The 9,651-nt window shown below is 33.4% G+C and overlaps 1 long non-coding RNA gene across 1 annotated transcript; it reads right to left on the bottom strand.

Annotated features, from left to right (window-relative positions):
- Nucleotides 1–409: 409 nt before the first annotated feature.
- LOC107957484 (uncharacterized) lies at nucleotides 410–2,989 on the bottom strand. Its single transcript, XR_001700468.2, has 2 exons — nucleotides 1,753–2,989; nucleotides 410–874 (listed from the first exon to the last, which is right to left on the bottom strand). It is a non-coding gene; the product is annotated as an uncharacterized lncRNA (long non-coding RNA).
- Between the last annotated feature and the right edge of the window lie 6,662 nt (nucleotides 2,990–9,651).

Here is a 9,651-nt window from a genome sequence, read left to right as displayed (position 1 = left end):
GCAAAAGGTTGGGATAGACTCGTTTAAGGCAACCTTAAAAAGGTTGGGATAGACATTGTCTAAGGCAACCCTTAAAAAAGGTTAGGATAGACTCGTCTAAAGCAACCCTAAAAAGGCTGGGATAGACCGTGTCTAAGGCAACCTTTAAAAAGGTTGAGATAAAGCCGTCTAATACAACTTTAAAAAGGTTAAGACATACCTTGCCTAAGACAACCTTTAAAAAGGTTGGAATAAACCCGTCTAAGGCAGCCTTTAAAAGGTTAGGATAAACCCATTTAAGACAATCTTAAAAAGGTTGGAATAAGTACGTTTAAGGTATTTATTTTCTATTTTTTATTGTTTCAATATTAATATATTTTCATAAATATTTACAATGAATAGAAATTGTGCTTTAAATACAACTAAAAAATATTAAATTCAAATTCAAATAAAGGTTGAATATTCATTACAAAAATCGATCCAATATCAAAATACACTAACATTTAGCCAAAATATATACCACCAACATTCAACCCAATGCACAAAAGTAAACAAATAAAAAGGTTCCTAAGACGATGGACATTGATATTGATGTTATACTACATAACAACTAATACAGTCTGAAATTGCAACTTCAATTCCAAGAAACTCTACTAATCTCTTATTTCTACAAGGGTAGCCCCATTAGTGAAACATCTCCAGATCCAAGTATACCATATACCCTAACAATCCATTTTGTTTACTACCTACTTGTAACATATGCAGTCTTCTCTCTTTTCACCTTTATTGCTTCCCGACTCTTCGCTATATTTAGTGTTATCCCTCGAGCTCCAACCTTGCTGTAAGCCAATTGCAGACCTCATTCATCTCTTTAGGGATTGTGTAATGACCAATCCTGCACAGACCGGATCAAAAACTTAAAACTTTTTCTGGTTTTGTATTCCCTTTAATATCAAAAGGACTGAGAATAACAAAAAAAAAGGACTGAGTGTTTAAGGTTCTTGCACTTAATTTCATTTGTACTGTATCTTCTATAATAGATTTTTATTTATCATAATTGTAAGCACAATGAATAATTCATCGTGATAGTTTATTACTATGAATGTTGGTATCACATATGCGTTACCATTGCATTCTAATATAACAATCAGAGAAGTTTCAAGTGGTTTGAAAGCTTCAAAAGGGAAATTACACTGATATGCATTTCAGAAAGAATAAGGTTTATCAAAAAAGGCACAATAAGATATAAATAAAGCCCTGTATGCAAACATGATTTGGCAGCTACATTACCATTACCTGTATTGCTTGATCATGATGTTTGACTAATATAAAATAATATACACATATATTTAAAAAATCCAACTTTTCTCATTCGAATTGATATCCAACAAGACGAATATACGAAAATATAACACATACATGAATACACAAATTACCAAGTGTATCATAGATAATGGTTTCATAAAACTACATATACCATCCACAAATAAACACCAATCAAGGATACACAATGAAACTAAAAAAGGGGGGTCTAAAAATAAATATTCAATAATGTTTAGGCTAGTAAGGGGAATTTCCAATTAAAAATTTGTCTCTATGTTTCTCTATGATAAAAGTGACAAGTAAATTGGTTGGCTTTTCATTTCTTGAACATCTTTCAGATGATACAAAGCACATACATTGCTGCAGTAAATGGCCAAAACTGGTAAACATCAATGCCCTAAGCCTCAAATGTGTTTTGGGAACAGAAAAAAACTAAATATTTGAACATACCTCGAAATCTCCGATTATGCCGACCACAAAACATGACAGTCGCAATTAGCAATCTTAAAGAATGTTTTAACAACCAACTTGCCAAATAAGTTGAACAGAAGGAGCCTTTTTATGATTCCATTGAAGCATCGCCTTCGGGAACGCCAAACATGCAGAGGTTACGATCCATTGATCCTACTGCCAAGTACTTTGCATCTGAGCCGAATTTGACACAAGTTGCTCTACGTGCAAATACAGGAGAATAATGCACTTCAACTTTTGCTGGCTACCAGTAATAATAATAGATTACAATGTTAAAAAAACCAGACCGGGGTCGAATTGTTTATTAATGTTAATGGTATGATCTTTCAAATAAAACAAGTTGAGGTCTTGTTAGTTAGAAATAAAAATTTGAGAAATTACACATAAAACCCTTTTTTTTTCCAGTGGAATTGGTTTTTTGTCGTGCCACACAAACTACAGGTTCCTGGTTCAACCATTCCAACTGGCTGGTAAGTGTTTTTTTTTCTTTTCTTTTTTAAATTCATTGATAGAATTAGGGAACAGAAGACAAACTAGTGCCAGATAAATCAGGTAAAGTTTTGATGCAATTCCATTTTGTTTTGATACTACCGACTTGGGACACTCTGGAAGCATAAAATTAAATCAGTATCCACCAAATATCACAACAAATGAAATTTTGAATGTCTATTGACCATCTAACAACATAGTCAGGCAATCTCTAGCCAGGAAAATAAGCATTCTATTTAAATGTCAAGTGAAATAGTCTCTACACCGAATTTAAGTTTTGGTTCCAATAAACTATATACCAAGATTTGAAGACCCTAAGAGCGCCTACCTTACATCCGAGCCAACAATTGCAAGGTAACTCCAACTATGGTCGAAATCCACTAAAAATACAAAGAACAGAATTAAATCTGCTGCTAGTTAAAGCTTTTCACAATTAAAAACTTTTATCACGAGAAAATAAAGCTTTATTCGTTTACAATTTTCCCCCTGGCTCAAAAGTTTCCAATATAGAAAAGAAAAGAAAAGTAAATGTACAGATAATATATATAATATAGAAGAAAACATGAAGTTTTCAGTTTTCCTTTCACCACCAATTTCCCTTCTCACAGTTAAGGAAAAGAAGAAATTTTAAAGAATTTCTTTCTCCCTTTTCTCTTCTAGGGTTTCGGCATTTTGGGGAAGATGAAGAGAAGAAAAGAAAAAATTGTTCTTACCCTTTTTATTTTTCCGATTTCTCTTACCCACTTTTATATTATTATATATTTATTATATTCCCATAAAATTTTAAAATTTTATAATATATATTAAAGACATATGTAAATCATAACTGGCCACTATAGTAACCATTTTTATAATGGTTTATTTATTAAATAAATCCCTTAGTTATAATTTAGCTTTTTATTTAATAACAACCACACTTTTACCACTTGCGCAATTTAGTCCCTGTACTTAAATTGAGCACTAAAGCAACGAAATTATCTAATCAAAATTCAATTCACCTACAACATAATTTCGTAAATATTTAATAAAATTATTTACAACATCGATTTACAGAAACGAAGTCACAAAACTGGATTTTCTGGTACTATTGACTTTTCAATCGTTACAAGTTGGGTTCGGCGATGCAAAGATTGGTTGGGATTTTGATTTGGGGAAAATTTAGGGTTTGAGGGAAAATTTTTAGGGGGAAAAAATTAAAATGGCGCCGTTTTGATTAAAATAAAATGATTTTTTCAATCCAATTTTCTTCCTTATTTCTATATTTGAAAGGTTTAATTATTTCTTAAATTCCTTTAAATTAAGTTTGTTTTGTTCCAAACAATATATTTAATTTGTAAATTTTTATAATGATGTACGAAAATAATTTTAAATAATATGAAAACTCGAGCTAGATATGTCTTTCTGATGAAGAATTCGTAGTTTTTTGTATTAAAGAAGATGGAGCTTATGATGTTACGATAGAATCGAACAAATCAGAAGAATCAAATCAATCCGAAAGAAGTTCATGGTTGGTTAATACAAAGGTTAATTATATTCATTTGACTCTTTATTTTACTTGAAGTATTTGTGTATGAAACTTGTTTCTAACACGATCATGAACATATTACATTCTAAGAACCCTACAAATAAGGGTGAAAAAAAAAACTTGATTAAAAATAGCTCTGTTCTGGTTGACATCGGTTAATTGATTCACTGACTAAACCGTTCTTTAGTAGCATTGGTCTCTCCTTCACTCCCGTCTTCATAAAAAAAAACTTGATTAAAAATAGCTCTGTTCTAGTTGACATCGGTTAATTGATTCACAGACTAAACTGTTCTTTAGTAACATTGGTCTTTCCTTCACTCTCGTCTTCATTTAATCTGTCCTAAACCCTAACACTACATCTAAAACCCTAAACCCAAAATCCAAAACTTAAATTTCTAAACCCTAAACCAGAATCATTAAATCCTAAACTATAAACACTAAATCATAAACTTTAAACTCTAAATTAATTAGATAAAATTTGAATATTATATATTCTTTCAATATTTTAGGAAATTTCAATAACATTTTCAATTTACTAATTAATTTTGTTTCTCTAGAGATGCATGGGTTAACAATTTTTTTAATTTTAATATATATAAAGTTTATCTATTATCTCTTAAATAATTTAAACTATAATGATAATTTTAATATATTCAAATTAATATTATCTCTTTTACAATTATATAAGAAAATATTTAATATATAAATTAAAAAAATCAGTCATATATCCAAAAAACTTTAAAATTATTTTAAATAATAGTATTTTAAATTTTTTCATTTTTAACATATGTTTTTCTATATATTTACTTTCAAATTTTTTCTACGTGTCATTAATTTTTCTGAAGATTTTAAATATTCAATTAAAAATAAATTGTATTTTAACTAATATAAACAAACTAGTTAAATAATAAATAGATAAGGAACAAAACGACGCCGTTTTGTTTAAAATAAAATATTTTTTGCAGCATTTTTTAACCTTAAAAATTAATATCATAGCAATTCTTTAATTTCTAATTTAATCGGAAATTTTTCCATTAATAATGATTCTGGTCATCAAACATGTTTTAACCTTAAAAATTCATCTTTAAAGAAAAAAAATAACAATTATGTCTAATATGAATATGCCCTTTTCTATGCTTGTCATGAAAAATGTAATGAGGATATATGAATCTTAAACCTTATTCTCACTCGGTCATGAAAAATGTAATGAGGATATATGAATCTTAAACCTTATTCTCACTCGAAATTATTAAGTCATTTTTAATTTGACTATATATAATTATTAACACTCATTATGTAATTTTTTAAGAATATTCATATTTTAAATCCCAAGATATTAATTTAAAATATTAATACCACAATTTTTTATTTAATATAAAATTAATTTATTAGAAAATTAAATTTAGTGATTGGTGGTATATTAGGAGTCAGGATATAAGAGTTTTTCTTTTCATATGGCAACACTTTTATATAGTTGGGAAAGGTATAACACAAGTTGGCATAGTGTTGGACAAAACCGACTCTTATTTAAGTGTTGCCTTAGGCATGCATATCCTGATCCTTATACAAAGAGTTGGCCAAAGCATATGTTGGCAAGTCTATCCCAACACTTAGGAAAGTGTTGGCCCAAAAGTGTCGGCATAGTGTTGGACAAAGCTAACTCTTATTTAAGTGTTGCCTTTGGTATGCATATTCCAACTCTTATACAAAGAGTTGACCAAAACGTATGCCGACAAGTTTACCCCAGCACTTAGAAAAGTGCCGGCATAGTGTTGAACAAAGCCTAATCTTATATAAGCATTGTCTTAGGCATGCATATCCCAACTCTTATACAAAGGGTTGGACAAAGTGTACATCAACAAGTTTATCCCAACACTTAGGAAAAGTTTTGGCCCAAAAGTTTCGGCATAGTGTTGGATAAAGTCGGCTCCTATTTAAGCGTTGCCTTAGGCATACATATCCCAACTCTTATATAAAGGATTGGCCAAAGTGTATATTGACAAGTCTATCCCAACACTTAGGAAAGTGTCGGCCCAAAAGTGTCGGCATAATGTTGGACAAAGCCGACTCTTATTTAAGTGTTGCCTTAGGCATGTATATCCCAACTCTTATACAAATAGTTGGCCAAAACGTATGTCGACAAGTCTATCCCAACATTTAAAAAAGTGTCGCCTCAAAAGTGTCGTAGTAAGCATGTTTTGTTGTAGTGAGGTCTATATAACATTTAAAAGCTTTTCAGAGCAATATGCAAAACTCCTTTTACGTGAATTTATGAGTCTATTAATCGTTATTTCAATAAGAAATACTTGAAAAAGATTATAATGATGGACAGAACTTGAAATTATCAGGAACAAAATCAAAGAAAGTGAACATTGCTAAAATACATAATGAGTAAAAAGAAAATAGGTGCCCCAAATATCGCAGTATGAGCTTCTCTACACAAACTTCTTGAGGACCATTTTGAGGTCAACATGTGTTGAGGATATTTAGAGTACTTTTTCGATGCCCCAAGATGTAACGTTTCTCTTCATTGTTATTTCTAAGAGGACAAGACTACTACATGCCCCATCTTTGATCAAAATTTGAGTTGCCCTTTTCTAAGTTTTCAACTCAAAACCCCTTTGGTCTCAAGGCGCCCTTTACGGGTTTTTGCCTTGGACTTTCCCTTTTTTTTAGGCAAAGTATTTCTTGACCGAATCTGAATTCACTGGATTAGGTAAGTTCTTACCATCCATCTCGGTCAATATCTACGCTCCTCCAGAAAATGCCTTCTTTACCACATAAGGTCTTTCCCAATTTGGCATCCATTTCCCTCTAAAGTCCTTTTGTATGGGAATGATCTTTTTCAATACTAGGTCCCCCTCATGGAATTCTCTGGGACGAACCTTTTTGTTGTAAGCTCACATCATTCGCTTTTAGAACATCTGACCATGACGGATGACTTTCAACCTTTTCTTTTTGATCAAGTTTAGCTGATCATATCGGGATTGGATCCATTCTGCTTTATCCAACTTCAATTCTGACAAAACCTGGAGGAAAGAAATCTCCACTTCAATAGGCAAAACCGCCTCCATTCTATAAATCAATGAGAAAGGCGTTGCCCCGGTGGAGGTCCTAATAGATGTTCGATAAGCACAGAAGGCAAATGGTAACTTCTCATGCCAATCTTTATAAGTCTCAATAATTTTCCCCACGATCTTCTTAATGTTTTTATTGGCTACCTCGACTACACCGTTCATTTTTGGGCGATACAGTGACGAGTTGTGGTGTCTGATCTTAAACTGACTGCAAACTTTGGATATCGTGTTATTGTTTAAATTTAATGGATTTTAAGATATGATCTTTTCTAGCATTCCATATAGACATATGATTTCCTTATTCAGGAATTTGCTGACTGTTGACTATGTAACATTGGCATATGACGCGGTTTCTACCCACTTGGTGAAGTAGTCGATGACCATAAAGATGAATCGATGCACATTTGAAGCTTTTGACAAAATCGGCCCAATGATATTCATACCCCACATAGAGAAAAGCTATACAGAAGTCATAACATACAGAGGCGAAAGAGGCATGTAAATCTTGTCACCATAAATTTGGCACTTATGGTACTTCTTGGCATAACCGATGCAATCTCCTTCCATTGTGGACCAATAATACCCGAATATCATAATTTTCCTGGCTATTGTGAAACCATTAGCATGTGTTCCACAGACACTCTCGTGGACTTCTTCCAAGATTTTCTTGGCCTAAACAACATCTACATATCTTAGTGGTCCCTGATCCTTTCTCCTTTTATATAGGATTTCCCCATCTAAGACGTAGTCACTGGCCAGTCTTATTAGCGTCCTTTTGTCATTCTCAGTTGCCTGGTTAGGGCATTCACGAGTCTTCACGTATAGCAATATATCATGGTACCAAGGGTGATCATCATTTTTTTCTTCTTCTTTGATGTTGTAATAATGAGTCGGAGCCTCATAAATACTCATCTGGATCGGTTTCACATCCTCTTGTTTGTTTACATTGACCATGGAAGCTAAAGTTGCTAGGGCGTCAGCCATCTGATTTTCTTTTCTCAAGAGGTAGCAGAAGGTGATATTATCAAACTCTTTAATTAATTCAAGGACCAACCTTCGATAATCGATCAATTTGGGATCTTTTGTCTCCAATTCATTTTTGAGCTGATAGATCACTAGTGCAGAATCTCCATAGACCTCCAACACTTTGATCTTGTGTTCTATGGCTGCACGAATTCCCATGATACATGCTTCGTATCCGGCCATATTGTTTGTGCAATCAAAATCTAATTTACTAGTAAAGAGATAATGATCTCTATTTGGGGATACCAGAACTGCCCCGATTCTGTTACCCATAGTATTTGAAGCTCCGTCGAAATTTAGCTTCCAAGGATGACCCTCTTGAGAGTCTTCTTCAGTGGTTGCCACGTACATTAGATCTTCATTCGAGAAATCAAAGTTCAGAGGCTCATTGTTTTTTCTAAAGCTTTACTGGCCAGAAAATCTACTATTGTACTCCTTTTTACAGCGTTCTGATTCACATAGACTATATCAAATTCAGAAAGTAAAATTTGCCATTGGGTCATCCTTCCATTCAAACAGTCGACTCCATCATGTACTTTAGAGGGTCTAGTTTCGAGATGAGCGAAGTTGTGTAGTACAACATGTACTGTCTCAATCTTCGGGTTGTCCAGATTAAGGCCCAACACAACTTCTCAATTGGCAAGTATCTCATCTCACACTCAGTGAACTTCTTACTAAGGTAGTATATCGCCCTTTCATTCCTTCTTGACTCATCGTGTTGGCCAAACACACATCCTATAGAACTTTTAAATACTGCCAAATACAGTATCAGTGGCTTATCTGGATTAGTTGGTGTCAGCTTGGGGCATTGGATAGGTATTGTTTAACCTTGTCAAAAGTTTCTGGCATTCGTCATCCCATACACCTGGATTTTGTTTCTTGAGAAGACGGAATATGGGGTCACATTTCTCAGTCAATTGTGAAATGAACCGGGCAATGTAATTTAGTTTTCCTAGGAAACCTCAGACTTCTTTTTGAGTGCGCAGTAGAGACAACTCCTGTATAGCTTTGACTTTATCTTGGTCAATCTCATTTTTGAATGCTAACTACGAATCCTAGTAGTTTCTCTGACCTGGCCCCAAAGGTACATTTTGCTGGATTGAGCTTTAGCTGGAATTTCTTCAACCTCAAGAATAAATTCCTCAAGAATTGCACGTGCTCCTCTTCAGTTCAAGATTTGGCGATCATATCGTCGACATAAACTTCAATTTCTTTATGCATCATATCATGGAACAGGGTTACCATGGCTCTCTGATATGTCGCTCCCGTATTTTTCAGTCCAAATGGCATCACCTTATAGCAAAATGTTCCCTACATAGTTAAAAATGTGGTCTTATCCATGTCTTCAGGATGTATTTTTATCTAGTTGTCTCCTGAGAAGCCATCCATGAAAGAGAATAATGAATAACCTATCGTGTTGTCTACTAAGGTGTCGATATGAGGCAATGAGAAATTGTCCTTTGGGCTGGCTTTGTTCAGGTCCTTGTAATCTACACACATTCATACTTTCCCATCTTTTTTAGGGACGGGGACAATATTGGCTACCTATTCTGAGTGTTTGACCACTTGTAAGAAATGAGCATCAAATTGCTTCTTGACTTCTTCTTTTATTTTTATCACAACGTTGGGTCTCATCCTTTGGAGCCTCTGTTGAACTGTCTAGCACTCTTCCTTTATGGGGAGCCGGTGTACTACGATATTAGTACTTAGACCAGGCATGTCTTGATAGGACCATGCAAAGACATCTTTGAATTCTTGGAGTAA

The sequence above is a fragment of the Gossypium hirsutum genome, chromosome A05, assembly GCF_007990345.1.
Source record: "Gossypium hirsutum isolate 1008001.06 chromosome A05, Gossypium_hirsutum_v2.1, whole genome shotgun sequence".
NCBI classification, from domain to species: domain Eukaryota; kingdom Viridiplantae; phylum Streptophyta; class Magnoliopsida; order Malvales; family Malvaceae; genus Gossypium; species Gossypium hirsutum.
The sequence above is the reverse complement of the archived record's forward strand: the minus strand, read 5'-3'. Positions and strand labels throughout refer to the sequence as shown.